Source organism: Schistocerca americana, chromosome 1 (genome assembly GCF_021461395.2).
Source record: "Schistocerca americana isolate TAMUIC-IGC-003095 chromosome 1, iqSchAmer2.1, whole genome shotgun sequence".
NCBI lineage: Eukaryota > Metazoa > Arthropoda > Insecta > Orthoptera > Acrididae > Schistocerca > Schistocerca americana.
In genome coordinates this window covers 1,110,750,985-1,110,767,500 of record NC_060119.1, presented here as the reverse complement: position 1 = coordinate 1,110,767,500, position 16,516 = coordinate 1,110,750,985, and positions in this window count along the sequence as shown.

Sequence of the window (16,516 nt, the reverse complement as noted above, 5' to 3'; positions counted from 1 at the left end):
ACTAGTGCCGACATTGTGCATGCTCTGTTGCCTGTGTCTATGTGCCTGTGGTTCTGTCAGTGTGATCATGTGATGTATCTGACCCCAGAAATGTGTCAATAAAGTTTCCCCTTCCTGGGACAATGAATTCACGGTGTTCTTATTTCAATTTCCAGGAGTGTATATACTTATATTGGTATGGTGTCCGTTCTTTCGGACAGCATTAGTACATGGTGTACCTCTCCGACAGCAACGCAGGCGTGTATTCTCACATGCCAACGGTCATAAAGGTGTCGAATGGGATCCTCCGATAGATTGTTCCAACCATCTTGCGGCTTTTGTTGCAACTCGGCAGTGGTTCTTGCAGGCCCTGGAGAACGAATAACTTTCATCTTCATCGTGCCCCGTAAGTGTTCAGTTACCGAGGGGTCTGGTGATCCTACCCGCCGGGGCAGTTGTTGTACACTGCTGCGAACACTTTGCAGAAACACGATGTCCCATTCAGCTGCTTATGACTTATTCTTCTTTGATGGAAACCTGTTAATGGTCAGCAGGATGTCGCTATGTTACAAAACTGGTTCTTTTCGAGGCTGAAGGAGGACAACCTCAGTTTTCAGCAGCACGTGACATAGCCTTACTGTAGTTGCCAAGTGCATGAATATCTGAATGAAACTCTACTGAGTCGCTTAACTGGTCGTCAAACAACCGGCGACTTGGCACTTCTCAGCCGGCCTCCACGGTTACCGGATTTGACGCCCTGTGACTTCTTGCTGTGGAGTTTCAATTAGAACAACATTTATTCATCAACACTACCACAGAAACTACAAGAGTTAAATGACCGGAAACATCAATGACGATGGACAAATGGCTTCCGAGGTCATCAGTCTACTAGAACTTAGAACTACTTAAACCTAACTAACCTAAGGAGATCACACAAATCCATGCCCGAGGCAGGATTCGAACCTGCGTCCGTATTGGTCGCAGACTGTAGCGCCTAGAACCGCTCGGCCACCCCGGCCGGCTGACGATAGACATACTGAACCGAGTATCAGAGGAATTCAAGTATCGATGCGATATTGTTCGTGCCACTGGTGGAGGACATACTAAAATCTGTAATTCAACCTTACGAGATTCGTAAATACAATGCCGGAAAAAAGTATTAGATCCTTTTAGAGGTTTCCAATTTACTGAAGATTTACTCAACACTACATATGGCATGGAGGGAAGTGGTTGTATTTACGGATCAATAGCACAAGTGGATCTGAGGTACCAGGTATCGATCTATGCAAACACCCATATTAGTACATGGATGTCCTCCACGGGTGGCAATGAAGATGCTGACTCTGGCACCCAATCGATCGTACAGATGGCGAATACTGTCCTGGGATACGTCATACCATGCCTGCTCGACCTGTTCACGTAGTCGTTTAGAGTTTTTGGTTGACGAGTCGCACGAGTCACTTCTCATCCCACCAAATCTCACGTGCTCGAATGGAGACAAGTCCGGAGATCGTGCTGGTCAGGGAAGTTGCTGAACGTCTTGTAGAGCACGTTCAGTTTCACCGGTAGTGTGTGGGCGAGCATTATTCGTTGGAATAACGCATGATCTTCCTTTGAAAGAAAGGCAAAGGATCGGGTCTAACAATATTCTGCACGTGCCGAACGCTGGTTAGCGCCCCCTCCACAAACACCAAAAGAGAACGAGAGTTGTAACTTAGCGCACCCAGACCATAAGACGTGGTGAAGGGCAAGTGTGTCTTGGACGAATGGGCTCAACTTGACAGGATTCTAGTAGACAACACTCATATGCGCGTTAACGACCATCATTTGCGTGCAGGCAGAATCTTTCGTTGCTGAAGACAACGGCCCGCCATTCCATCTTGCAACTGACCCTCTGATGGTAGCAGTCGAGTCCGTGCATGTCGATGCTGTGGCTGGAATGGACGACAGGCTAGAGGTGTGCCTGCCTCTAGTCCCTCCCACTGGTACACTACTGGCCATTAAAATTGTTACACCAAGAAGAAATGCAGATAATAAACGGCCATTCATTGCACAAATATATTATACTAGAACTGACAAGTGATTACATTTTCACGAAATTTGGGTGCACAAATCCTGAGAAATCAGTACCCAGAACAACCACTTCTGGCCCTAATAACGGCCTTGATACGCCTGGGCATTGAGTCAAACAGAGCTTGGATGGCGTGTACAGGTACAGCTGCCCATGCAGCTTCAACACGATATCACAGTTCATCAAGAGTAGTGACTGGCGTATTGTGACGAGCCAGTTGCTCGGCCACCATTGACCAGACGTTTCCAGTTGGTGAGATATCTGGAGAATTTGCTGGCCAGGGCAGCAGTTGAACATTTTCTGTATCCAGAAATGCAAGTACAGGACCTGCAACATGCATTATCCTGCTGAAATGTAGGGTTTCGCAGGGATCGAATGAAGGGCAGAGCTACGGGTCGTAACACATCTGAAATGTAACGTCCACTGTTCGCAGTGCCGTCAGTGCGAACAAGAGGTAACTGATACGTGTAACCAATGGCACCCCATACCATCACGCCGAGTGATACGCCAGTATGGCGATGACGAATACACGCTTCCAATGTGCGTTCACCGCGATGTCGTCAAACACCGATGCGACCATCACGATGCTGTAAACAGAACCTGGATTCATCTGAAAAAATGACGTTTTGCCATTGGTGCACCCAGGTTCGTCTTTGAGTACACCTGTCTGTGATGCAGCGTCAAGGGTAACCGCAGCCGTGGTCTCCGAGCTGATAGTCCATGCTGCTGCAGACGTCGTCGAACTGTTCATGCAGTTGGTTATTGTCTTGCAAACGTCCTCGTTTGTTGACTCAGGGATCGATACGTGGCTGCACGATCCATTACAGCCGTGTGGATAAGATGCCTGTCATCTCGACTGTTAGCGATACGAGACCGTTGGGACCCAGCACGGCGTTCCGTATTACCCTCCTGAACCCACCGATTCCATATCCTGCTAACAGTCATTCGATCTCTACCAACGCGAGCGGCAATGTCACGATACGATAAACCGCCTTCGCGATAGGCTACAATCCGACTTTTATCAAAGTCGGAAACGTGATGGTACGCATTTCTCCTCCTTACGCGAGGCATCACATCAACCTTTCACCAGGCAACGCCGGTCAACTGCTGTTTGTGTATGAGAAATCGGTTGGAAACTTTCCTAATGTCAGCATGTTGTAGGTGTCGCCACCGACGCCAACCTTGTGTGAATGCTCTGAAAAGCTAATCATTTGCATATCACAGCATCGTCTTCCTGTCGGTTAGAAATCGCGTCTATAGCACGTCATCTTCGTGGTGTAGCAATTTTAATGACCAGTACTGTAATAATCGGTTCGCAACAGCTCGTGTAGACACGTCTGGGCGCACAAACCCTCCTATCTGTGCTGTGGCAGCTGCACGATCTGCCAGTGCTTCCCTTACAGTACGACGACCCTGGCGGGCGTCTGATCTGCGTGGACTTGAAGAACCTCGTTTACTGGTATGAGAATGTTCACGTAATCACTGATACCAGCATCGCTGCACAACTGAAACAACACGTCCAACTTCTGAGACAGATCTCCGAAAGGACCAGCGTGCCATCGTAAATAGACAATTTGGCTCCTTTCAAATTCTATCAGCTGGCTGTAGGAAGCACAAGCACACTTTGGAACACACTGAGCTTTCTACCTTTGAGCGTTCCCTATTAAAGGATAGACACAAATCGCATTCTGGTAGCTATGTAACTACGCCATCTGTCGGCGGACGACGTTGAAACCATTATTAGTACATGTACTACCCCTCAGGTGCCATATGCCATCATTGGATCAAAATCGACGTCTTCTTTCCAGGTATACTAATGTTTCTTTTCCGGCAGGGTATGTAACCCAAGTTTCATTGCTGTGTGTCTTAGAGTTCAATACGAGGGTTGGAACTTAAGTAGTGGCAACTATTTACTCACAACCGACACTGAAGAGTTACATGTTTGCAGCTGTTACTGTCCTTCAAAGTCATCACCGGCGTTGTGTAGAAAAAATGGTTCAAATGGCTCTCAGCACTATGGGACTTAACATCTGAGGTCATCAGTCCCCTAGAACTTAGAACTACTTAAACCTAACTAACCTAAGGACATCACACACATCCATGCCTGAGGCAGGATTCGAACCTGCTACCGTATTGGTCACGCGGTTCCAGACTGAAGCGCCTAGAACCGCTCGGTCACACTGCCCGGCCGTTGTGTAGAACCTGTTGCCAGCGATGTGTAAGGCTTAATATACCGTTAGCAGAGCCTGTTCTGTTGATGGTGCGAATGGAGCGGTCTACTGCCTGTCGAACCTCTGGAACAGTTCAGAACGAATGCCACGAAATGGTTCCTTCATCTTCGGAATCAAATAAAAGTCAATGCCACGAAATGGTTCCTTCATCTTCGGAATCAAATAAACGTCACAAGGACTTAAATCTGGGGAGTATGGTGGATGGCCGGCTGAAGTGGCCGTGCGGTTAAAGGCGCTGCAGTCTGGAACCGCGAGACCGCTACGGTCGCAGGTTCGAATCCTGCCTCGGGCATGGATGTTTGTGATGTCCTTAGGTTAGTTAGGTTTAACTAGTTCTAAGTTCTAGGGGACTAATGACCTCAGCAGTTGAGTCCCATAGTGCTCAGAGCCATTTGAACCCATTTTTTTTATGGTGGATGGTAACAGTACTTCCCAGTCCCATCGACCGAACACAGCAGCCACAGCTTGCGCTGTATGCGCCAGCGCATTGTCGTGCAAAATGATTGGTGGGTTGCGCTTCTTTCGCAAAGCTGGTCGCAGATGATGCTCCAAAACCGAACAGTAATACTGTGGATTGACGATCTGCCGTGGAGGAACGTATTGCGTTAGGATAATACCATCATAGTTGTACACGAGAATCACCATCACTTTAGACTGCTCCGTTCGCACCATCCACAGAACAGTCTGTGCTAATGGTATACTAAGCCTTCCACATCACTGGCAACGGGTTCTACACAACGCTGGTGACTATTCTGAAAGACAGCAACAGGTGCAAACGTGTAACTATTTAGTATCAGTTGTGAGTAAATAGTTGCCACTGTTTAACTTCCAACCCTCGTACGTATATATGCGTTCGAAATACGTATATTCTTTTTTGAAAAACCCCGTTTGCCTAGAATCCTCATTTAATACTGGTTCTTGAAACTTTGTAAGTAGGCTTTCTCATAGTGAAGCTTTCCCTTGTCTCGAACAAACCTGTGACCTATATCCTGCGTTTCTGACGGTTTTCTCGTCGAAAGCTGAGACGCCGGAAATAGATTTCACGGCCATAATTATCGTGTTACGTGCTTCCTTGGATTGCACAGACGGAAGTCCTGTTAGTTTGTTTACGTGGTCGGTGCTTACTTTTAGAAGCCTAAGCGGCGGGCAGTAGGAGAAAGGAAGCACAACAGCCCTCAGAGAAAATAAACCCCCCCGGCACCTGGAAGCCGTAACCGGCTTGCAGCCAGAGTGGCTTTACTTTTACTCGTGATGTCTAGAAAGCCGGAAAGATGGATTTCATTATCTACTCTCACTACGCTTTTAACACAGCGCCGCACAACGATTTCCGCAACTCTTGTGCAAATACTGAATATCTAACAGGGTACTCGATCCCCAGGAAGACTAGCCCCTAGACCCCTATATATCAACTTACGCGCACAGTTACCATGTGAACCCAACGTAACACTGGACTTACAACAGGGAACTGATGTAGGATAGATGTTTATACTCTACTGTACTCCAAAAAGTGTACTCACTCTCTGATAGTTAATATCTACGAAGACGAGCTGGAGGAAGTTGGTCTTTTTCAGGAAACGAATAGGTGTTAGATATATACCCTAAGTCAGAATATATTTGACCAACATTCGAAAATTTTTACATTGTTGTTGTTGTTGTGGTCTTCAGTCCTGAGACTGGTTTGATGCAGCTCTCCATGCTACTCTATCCTGTGCAAGCTTCTTCATCTCCCAGTACTTACTGCAACCTACATTCTTCTGAATCTAGTTAATGTATTCATCTCTTGGTCTCCCTATACGATTTTTACCCTCCACGCTGCCCTCCAATGCTAAATTTGTGATCTCTCGATGCCTCAGAACATGTCCTACCAACCGGTCCCTTCTTCTTGCTAAGTTGTGCCACAAACTCCTCTTCTCCCGTATTCTATTCAATACCTCCTCATTAGTTACGTGATCTACCCATCTAATCTTCAGCATTCTTCTGTAGCACCTGATTTCGAAAGCAGCTATTCTCTTCCTGTCCAAACTATTTATCGCCCATGTTTCACTTTCATAGATGGCTACACTCCATACAAATACTTTCAGAAACGACTTCCTGACACTTAAATCTATACTCGATGTTAAGAAATTTCTCTTCTTCAGAAACGCTTTCCTTGCTATTGCCAGTCTACAGTTTACATCCTCTCTGCTTCGACCATCGTCAGTTATTTTGCTCCCCAAATAGCAAAACTCCTTTACTGCTTTAAGTGTCTCATTTCCTAATCTAATTCCCTCTGCATCACCCGACTTAATTCGACTACATTCCATTATCCACGTTTTGCTTTTGTTGATGTTCATCCTATACCCTCCTCTCAACACACTGTCCATTCCGTTCAGCTGCTCTTCCAAGTCCTTTGCTGTCTCTGACAGAATTACAATGTCATTGGCGAACCTCAAAGTTTTTATTTCTTCTCCATGGATTTTAATACCTACTCCGAACTTTTCTTTTGTTTCCTTTATGGCTTGCTCAAAATACAGATTGATTAACATCGGGGAGAGGCTACAACCCTGTCTCACTCACTCCCTTCCCAACCACTGCTTCCCTTTCATGCCCCTCGATTCTTATAACTGCCATCTGGTTTCTGTACAAATTGTAAATAGCCTTTCGCTCCCTGTATTTTACCCCTGCCACCTTTAGAATTTCAAAGAGTGTATTCCAGTCAACATTGTCAAAAGCTTTCTCTAAGTCTACAAATGTTAGAAACGTAGGTTTGCCTTTCCTTAATCTTTCTTCTAAGATAAGGCGTAAGGTCACTATTGCCTCAAGTGTTCCAACATTTCTACGGAATCCAAACTGATCTTCACCGAGGTCGGCTTCTACCAGTTTTCCATTCGTCTGTAAAGAATTCGCGTTAGTATTTTGCAGCTTGACTTATTAAACCGATAGTTCGGTAATTTTCACATCTGTCAACACCTGCTTTCTTTGGGATTGGAATTATTATATTCTTCTTGAAGTCTGAGGGTATTTCGCCTGTCTCATACATCTTGCTCACCAGATGGTAGAGTTTTGTCATGACTGCCTCTCCCAAGGCTGTCAGTAGTTCCAATGGAATGTTTCTATTCCGGGGGCCTTGTTTCGACTCAGGTCTTTCAGTGCTCTGTCAAACTCTTCACGCAGTATCGTATCTCCCATTTCATCTTCGTCTACATCCTCTTCCATTTCCATAATATTGTCCTCAAGTACATCGCCCTTGTATAGACCCTCTATATACTCCTTCCACATTTCTGCTTCCCCTTCTTTGCTTAGAACTGGGTTTACATCTTACCTCTTAATATTCATACAAGTGGTTCTCTTTTCTCCAAAGGTCTCTTTAATTTTCCTGTAGGCAGTATCTATCTTACCCCTACTGAGATAAGCCTCTATATCCTTACATTTGTCCTCTAGCCATCCCTGCTTAGCAGTTTTGCACTTCCTGTCGATCTCATTTTTGAGACATTTGTATTCCTTTTTGCCTGCTTCATTTACTGCATTTTTATACTTTCTCCATTCATCAATTAAATTCAATATTTCTTCTGTTACCCAAGGATTTCTACCAGCCCTCGTCTTTTTACCTACTTGATCGTTTGCTGCCTTCACTATTTCATCCCTCAGAGCTACCCATTCTTCTTCTACTGTATTTCTTTCCCCCATTCCTGTCAATTGTTTCCTTATGCTCTGCCTGAAACTCTGTACAACCTCTGGTTTAGTCAGTTTATCAAGGTCCCATCTCCTTAAATTCCCACCTTTTTGCAGTTTCTTCACTTTTAATCTACAGTTCATAACCAATAGATTGTGGTCAGAGTCCACATCTGCCCCTGGAAATGTCTTACAATTTAAAACCTGGTTCCTAAATCTCTGTCTTACCATTACATAATCTACCTGATACCTTTTAGTAGCTCCAGAGTTCTTCCATGTATACAACCTTCTTTCATGATTCTTGAACCCTGTGTTAGCTATGATTAATTTATGCTCTGTGCAAAATTCTACCAGGCGGCTTCCTCTTTCATTTCTTACCCCAAATCCATATTCACCTACTATGTTTCCTTCTCTCCCTTTTCCTACTCTCGAATTCCAGTCACCCATGACTATTAAATTTTCGTCTCCCTTCACTACCTGAATAATTACTTTTATCTCTTCATACATTTCTTCAATTTCTTCATCATCTGCAGAGCTAGTTGGCATATGAACTTGAACTACTGTAGTAGGCGTGGGCTTCGTGTCTATCTTGGCCACAATAATGCGTTCACTATGCTGTTTGTAGTACCTTACCTGCACTCCTATTTTTTTATTCATTATTAAACTTACTCCTGCATTACCCCTACTTGATTTTGTATTTATAACCCTTTATTCACCTGACCAAAAGTCATGTTCCTGCTGCCACTGAACTTCACTAATTCCCACTATATCTAACTTTAACCTATCCATTTCCCTTTTTAAATTTTCTAACCTACCTGCCCGATTAAGGGATCTGACATTCAACGCTCCGATCCATAGAACGCCAGTTTTCTTTCTCCTGATGACAACGTCCTCTTGAGTAGTCCCCGCCCGGAGATCCGAATGGGGGACTATTCTACCTCCGGAATATTTTACCCAAGAGAACGCCGTCATCATTTAACCATACAGTAAAGCTGCATGCCCTCGGGAAAAATTACGGCTGTAGTTTCCCCTTGCTCTCAGCCGTTTGCAGTACCAGCACAGCAAGGCCGTTTTGGTTAGTGTTACAAGGCCACATCAGTCAATCATCCAGACTGTTGCCCCTGCAGCTACTGAAAAGGCTGCTGCCCCTCTTCAGGAACCACACGTTTGTCTGGCCTCTCAACAGATACCCCTCCGTTGTGGTTGCACCTACGGTACGGCCATCTGTATCCCTGAGGCACGCAAGCCCACCAACGGCAAGGTTCGTGGTTCATGGGGGGGGGGGGGGGGGGGGGGGGGGATTTTTACATAGTTATTCACCATTATAGATTAGGAATGCAAACAGTAAACAAAATTCAAAACACATTTGCTGAATATTATTCTTAATTGGTTTTAATATAAGTCTTGAATGCTTTATTTGTGCAGTGGCGTGGTGGAACAACACAAACAACCGAATTTGAGACACCTACCTAACGGCTTGGAGAGCTAACCTGGCCATACAACTGACAGGGATTGTTCGAAGCCGAATGATGCTTGCGAATGCTGACTGTAATGTTGCCCAGGAGGAATGCCTAACACTCAAGTATACGACAGAAACGATCATTCAAAGCAAAAAAGTCTCGTAAATATGGACTCTAAAATGCACACCTTAACAGCTATGAGCACTTTTTCATATTCGCTACTGGGATGTATATCTCTTCCAATGAAGAAGTGCTCATAGCTCTTAAGCGATGCATTTCAGAGCCCATATTGTTTCGACAATTTTTTATTGTTTTAGTCCATACTACCTCCTCCCAAAATACTGATGGCAAAGAGTTTGCAGCGGAAGAGATTTGTTTCATATTATCGATGATGAAGGAACGCTCATAGCTCTTCAGGTGCGCATTGTTAAGCCCATGTTTAAGAGATTTTTTACTTCAGATGCTCTTTCCTATCATATCTTTGAACATTGACCATTCTTGCTGCGGCACCCTGTTTATGTGTTAGTTTACATCTACGTCCACTGTTTGGCAGATACTAATTTACAAATATTTTACTTTAAAGGCATATCTATATCTACAATCATACTACGCAACTAGAGTCGCGCTCCACCAAAACTACGGTTCGGTAATGTTGATACCAACATAAAACGCTTAGTAAGTGGTAGGATTATCGGTAGTATTGGTAGCATTGGTAGGGAAAGAAATATAAATGAATGTGTAACAGAGAACTGGGGACTGGCCACTTCTCTTTGTTCTTTTGTTTGTTTCTATGTGTGTTTGTTTTCTTTTTTGCACATAGTTAGAACCCTACATCACTCAGTATTAGTCTATCGTGTATATTACATCCTTGCAGAATATAAATTGCATTTTATTAGTGATGAAAATTAGTTGATCACATAATTTCTGCACTTTTATCCCAGCAAAGCAATTAATTTTGATGCAAGTGCAGTTTAAATCCGTAATCATTAAAGATATATATGTAAGTAATGATCTAATCAATAAAACTTTCTTCCTCATGGTCAAATGCAAGAGCTTCCTATTTTTACTGATAAACGCAAAAGTTGTTTACGTATAACAGAAATATGGTTTATGTAAGTTCGACTAAGTATTGAAGTGATGTTTGGTAGTTATTCATTTTGCAGCTTTTTATTTTAATTTTTGTCGACGAAATTGCGCTTTATAGCTCTGTATGATAAATCTGCATTTTTCTTTATTTTTACAACGACATTCCTCTATTTCACGTAACAAATCGATACTTTTCGAATAAAACCCGAATTAAACATTGACAAGTTCCATTTTACTATAAATACTGTTTATCTGTTAGTAACAGACAGGAGGATAACTACGTAGAACAAACATTCCGTAGTTACGTGGTCCTTTATATATCCTCACAGAGTTTCTAGACAGTTTACCGTTTCCGTTTTTTGGGGAAACTAGTAAGACACTGATCGCATATCTAAAGAAAGCGTTCGTTTTGAGGTAACGCCCAATAGGTATGCAACACACTTAAGGTACAGATATACGGGTACGACCTTAACTGACCAAAGGTACAGGGGAAAGTACGGGAGTTTACGCTTAATTACGGTAGTAAACGGTAGCTTACGGTAGTTTTACAACTCTAGCCGCAACCTAGCATACCATCCAAGCCGTAGGATACTTTATACTGCTGCTAGTCATTCACTTTCCTGTTCCACTCGCAAACGGAGAGAGGGAAAAACGACTGTCGTCTGTTCCAGTACGAGCCTTAATTTATTTTGTCTTCGCGGTCCTTACGCGAGATGTACGTTGGTGGTAGTAGGTCTGTTCTGCAGTATTTTCGAAATGCCGGTCCTATACACTTTTTCAGAAGCATTTCACGAAAAGAACTTTTTCCCGCTATTATCTATTTTCCATTCCAGTTGCCTGGGTGTGGTTTACGAGTGTTCTCTTCTTGTGGCTGTCCATGTAGCATTCTTTTGTCAGAGCTGTATGCCAGCTGGATCCTCTTGTTCCTATAGCCTCCTGCGCTTGGTCCAGCCAACTCTTCCTTGGTCTTCCAGCCGGTCTTCTACCAATCACACCCGTGTGTAGCCATTGTTTTGCTGTCCTTCCCTAGTACATTCTTTTGATACTGCGAGGTGCCGGGGCTAGCAGTGTATTTAACACTAAATTCTTCTAGAATCTACATATGTAAATGATGCTCTAAGCCCCCCCTATTCTAACTCCGACTTTTGCTGTTGCACAAGGATTAAAAAAAAATACGCGAACTGACTCTAATCAACCCTGCCAGTGGAGTAGAAGAGAGTTTGGCACCTGCAATAATTTAATTTGATAAATAAGTTAAATAAACGAAGGTTTCATTAACATAGTGAGGAATGATAGGGTTGCTCTACCGATTAACAGAATGAAAGTTCTGTCCAAAATAACAATATGATTTATTAAGACTAAACACAAAATAATAAACAAGAACACATGAAATATTTATAATACATCAAGTTGGCTCAAATTGGATACTCAAACAAACGCTGTGAAGGTGAAGTTGTCCCTAAACTAGATTGTGAGGCTTAAGACGAAGTGGTATTTGGAGCCAATTCCTTGCCACTCAAATCTTAAGAGAGACACACAGCTAATCCAACATTAATTGCTGCTACTCAAAACAGAACAAAGTTAGAAAAAGACGAACAGGCGCGCTCTGCTGAGCTCTGATTATCACCTAGGAGAATCCCTATCTGCCAGTGCTGCGGACATACATTACCAAACTGTCTTCTTAACTGCCAGAACACGATCTGGCGTACCGGAGGCGATGGCTGGTTGCTTCGACGTCCTCTACCGAAAGGCGAGAGCCGACTCCCTAGAGCACCTGTACAGGCCGAACACACAACATTCCCGCCCCCACGACAGTGGCCGTGGTTAAACGTTCCAATCAGCAACTCGAAAACCGGCGGAAAATTCCACTCTATTGCCGGAGCACTACCATTCCACCAATGGAGATTCTTGGCCCCAATTTCTGCGCTGATTTTGCTACGTCACGGAGCTATGCCCTGAGCAAGCCAATAACAGTTACTATTTTGCAGAAAGCGCGGGAATTTTCCCGCCACAACTGCCTGGGTACACAAGTCATTCCCACGCCTCGCTGGTAGCCCGCCAGAAAGTGTTTTCGCTAAATTTCTGCGAAGTAACGGAACCTCTAGCCCAGCCGCTACTTCAGACCCCTCCGGGCGTGTCTTTTGACAATGTCGGCGTCTGCAAAGCATTCACTCGACTCCCTCACACCTGTCGGCTTAACCCTTTCCAGATCAGCAGTGCCCGCCTGTCACCGGACCACGCGGGTGACGAGAGACGTAGCGTGGGAAGTCCGCGTGTGAAGGAATAGCGACTTTTCACTGCATGAAATTAGAGGAAAATCCTAAGATAGAAATATGAGAGGGGGCTCATGCCACCTCTCAATACGACCAGACCACCTCAAACGGACCCCTGTCAGGTTTTATTTAAAGGATATGGAAAGTCCAGCTTCTTCCACTTTTTTATTTCATACGTAATCATTTGTAGGTCTGTTGAACATAGTTCTTAAGAGCTTCATTTCTTCTCCGTGCAGTTTATTGTCGATCCGTTTGATTGTTGTGTAGATTTCTAGGCCACATGTTGTTACGAGTGAAAACTATGACTAACGAAGAGTCTGATTTGATCTTAAGAGGACCTATTCGTTCCAGAGCAGATTCCGAAGTTGAACGTAGAACTGAGCTGATTGTTGAGTTCGGTTATTGATCTTATGCTGTATTCTTTTATTGCCAGAAAGGGTTCACCCAAGATATTTGTATTGATATGCTGCCTCTAGCTTTGTATCTTCCAGCCTTATTTTTCCTTTCTTGTTCTATCTTTCGACTGACATTGCAACAATTTTAAATTTATTTATTGTTACTCGGTGTGCTTTTGATGGTCATTCTAGGCGGCCAGCATCTCGTGGACTTATTTCTCCGTATCACCCAATCTACTACACAATATGAAATTTCAAATGTATTGGTGTCCTGCTTCGCTACTTTCATAACTTCGTCCACGACAGACATAAAAGGTACTGGGTGAGTCCACTCTTCCAGTTGTTTGGAACTATACGTCCAGGGATTCCCATCTGAGTTAACGAAACCTTTCCGTAATGCTCGTCTGTTGGTCGAACCCACCGGTAACAAATCTAGCAGCATGCCTCTGCATTGCTTCGCTATCTTCCTTTAATCCGACCTGGTTGGGGATCCCGAACACTCAAGCATAACTCCAGAAAGTTGACACAAGTTTTCCGTACATGGTCTCCTTTATAGATAAGCTACACTTTCCCAGAGGTCTCCCAGTCAACCGAAGTCCACCATTCGCATTCTCTACAACCGAACTTCTGTGCTCGTTTCTCACTTTTCCACGTTACGCCTGTTATGGACGTGAGTGTGTGAAAAGACAAGCCACCAATACTATATCCGAACATTGTAGAACTGTTTTCCAACTCTTCTGCATTCACTTAAATTTTTCCACATTAAGAGCAAACTGCTATTCAGAACTCCATCCAGAAAATTTTCCACAATATTGTTATCTTCCAACGGTTATTTAAAGAGGATACCTATACTGTACAAAGTCATCAGAAAACAGTGGCGGTCTAATGCTCATCCTATCCGTAAGGTTTATATACATGTGTAGAGAACAATAGCGGTCGTGTCGTACTTCCTTCGGCACTCTTGACGATACCCTTCTCTCTGAAGAACACTTACCGTACGGGGCAATCTACTGGGACCTATTACACTACTGGCCATTAATACTGCTACACCAAGAAGAAATGCAGATAATAAACGGGTATTCATTGGACAAATATATTATACTAGAACTGACTTGTGATTACATTTTCACGCAATTTGGGTGCATAGATCTTGAGAAATCAGTACCCAGAACAACCACCTCTGGCAGTAATAACGGTCTTGATACGACTAGGCATTGAGTCAAACAGATCTTGGATGGCGTGTACAGGTACAGCTGCCCATGCAACTTCACCACGATACCACAGTTCATCAAGAGTAGTGATTGGCGTATTGTGACGAGCCAGTTGTTCGGCCACCGTTGACCAGACGTTTTCAATTGGTGAGAGATCTGGAGAATGTGCTGGCCAGGGCAGCAGTCGAACATTTCCTGTATCCAGAAAAGCCCGTACAGGACCTGCAACATGCGGTCGTGCATTATCCTGCTGAAATGTAGGGTTTCGCAGGGATCGAATGAAGGGTAGAGCCACGGGTTGTAACACACCTGAAATGTAACGTCCGCTGTTCAAAGAGCCGCCAATGCGAACAAGAGGTGACCGAGACGTGAAACCAATGGCACCCCATACCGTCACGCCGGGTGATACGCCGGTATGGCGATGACGAATACACGCTTCCAATGTGCGTTCACCGCGATGTCGCCAAACACGGATGCGACCATCATGATGCTGTAAACAGAACCTGGATTCATCCGAAAAAATGACGTTTTGCCATTCGTGCACCCAGGTTCTTTGTTGAGTACACCAACGCAGGCGCTCCTGGCTGTGATGCAGCGTCAAGGGTAACCGCAGCCATGGTGTCCGGCTTGAGGGTCCATGCTGCTGCAAAATTCGTCGAACTGTTCGTGCAGATGGTTGTTGTCTTGCAGACGTCCCCATCTGTTGACTCAAGGATCGAAACGTGGCTGCACGATCCGTTACAGTCATGCGGATAAGATGCCTGTCATCTCGACTGCTAGTGATACGAGACCGTTGGGATCCCGCACAGCATTCCGTATTACCCTCCTAAACCCACCGATTCCAAATTCTGCTAATAGTCATTGGATCTCGAGCAACGCGAGCAGCAATGTCGTGATACGATAAACCGCAATCGCGATAGGCTGCAATCCGACCTTTATCAAAGTCGGAAACGTGATGGTACGCATTTATCCTCCTTACACGAGGCATCGCGACAGCTTTTCACCAGGCAACGCCAGTCAACTGCTGTTTGTGTATGAGAAATCGGTCGGTAACTTTCCTCATGTCAGCACGTTGTAGGTGTCGCCACCGACGCCATCCTTGTATGAATGCTCTGAAAAGCTAACTATTTGCATATCACAGCATCCTCTTCTTCGGTTAAATTTCGCGTCTGTAGCACGTCATGTTCTTGGTGTAGCAATTTTAATGGCCAGTGGTGTACTTAAGACGCGTTCGAGCCACTCGCGTATCTGGGAAGCTACACTCTATGCTCGAACCTTCGTTAACGGTATGCAGACGGACACTGTGTCAAACGCTTTCCGGAAATTTAGGAATATGGATGAACATGATATGATTTGTGATGATATGATTGCGGGTCCTTTCCTTTATCCTTCTGATATATGCTAGCCACCTGCACTATTTTCGGGTCTGGACTTTGGACGAGGGACCCACGATAAATGCAAGCTAAGGATGGGGGCCATGCCGAACAGTACTCTTTGTGCATCCGGAATAGGACTGACGATGGATTTTTTTTTCAACTCTGTCAGCTGCTTTTCAACACCAGGGATGGCCAATACTACGCGATTCATGCGGTAATTTTGTGCGGCGGTTAACAACGGTAAGTCTATACGATCTTCCAGCGTCAATAATTTTTACATGCAAAATTTAAGACGTGCGCTTTCCTTTTGTTTTCCTTTCGCCACGCGGACTCGTTTACTGGTAGTGAAGCCTTCGCCCAGCTTAGCGGTTTCATCTACATTACACAATTACTCTGCAATTCACATTTAAGTGCTTAGCAGAGGGTTCATCGAACCACAATCATACTATATCTCTACCATTCCACTCCCGAACAGCGCGCGGGAAAAACGAACACCTAAACCTTTCTGTTCGAGCTCTGATTTCTCTTATTTTATTTTGATGATCATTCCTACCTATGTAGGATGGGCTCAACAAAATATTTTCGCGTTCGGAAGAGAAAGATGGTGACTGAAATTTCGTAAATAGATCTCGCCGCGACGAAAAACGTCTTCGCTGTAATGACTTCCATCCCAATTTGCGTATCATATCTGCCACACTCTCTCCCCTATTACGTGATAATACAAAACGAGCTGCCCTTTTTTGCACCCTTTCGATGTCCTCCGTCAATCCCACCTGGTAAGGA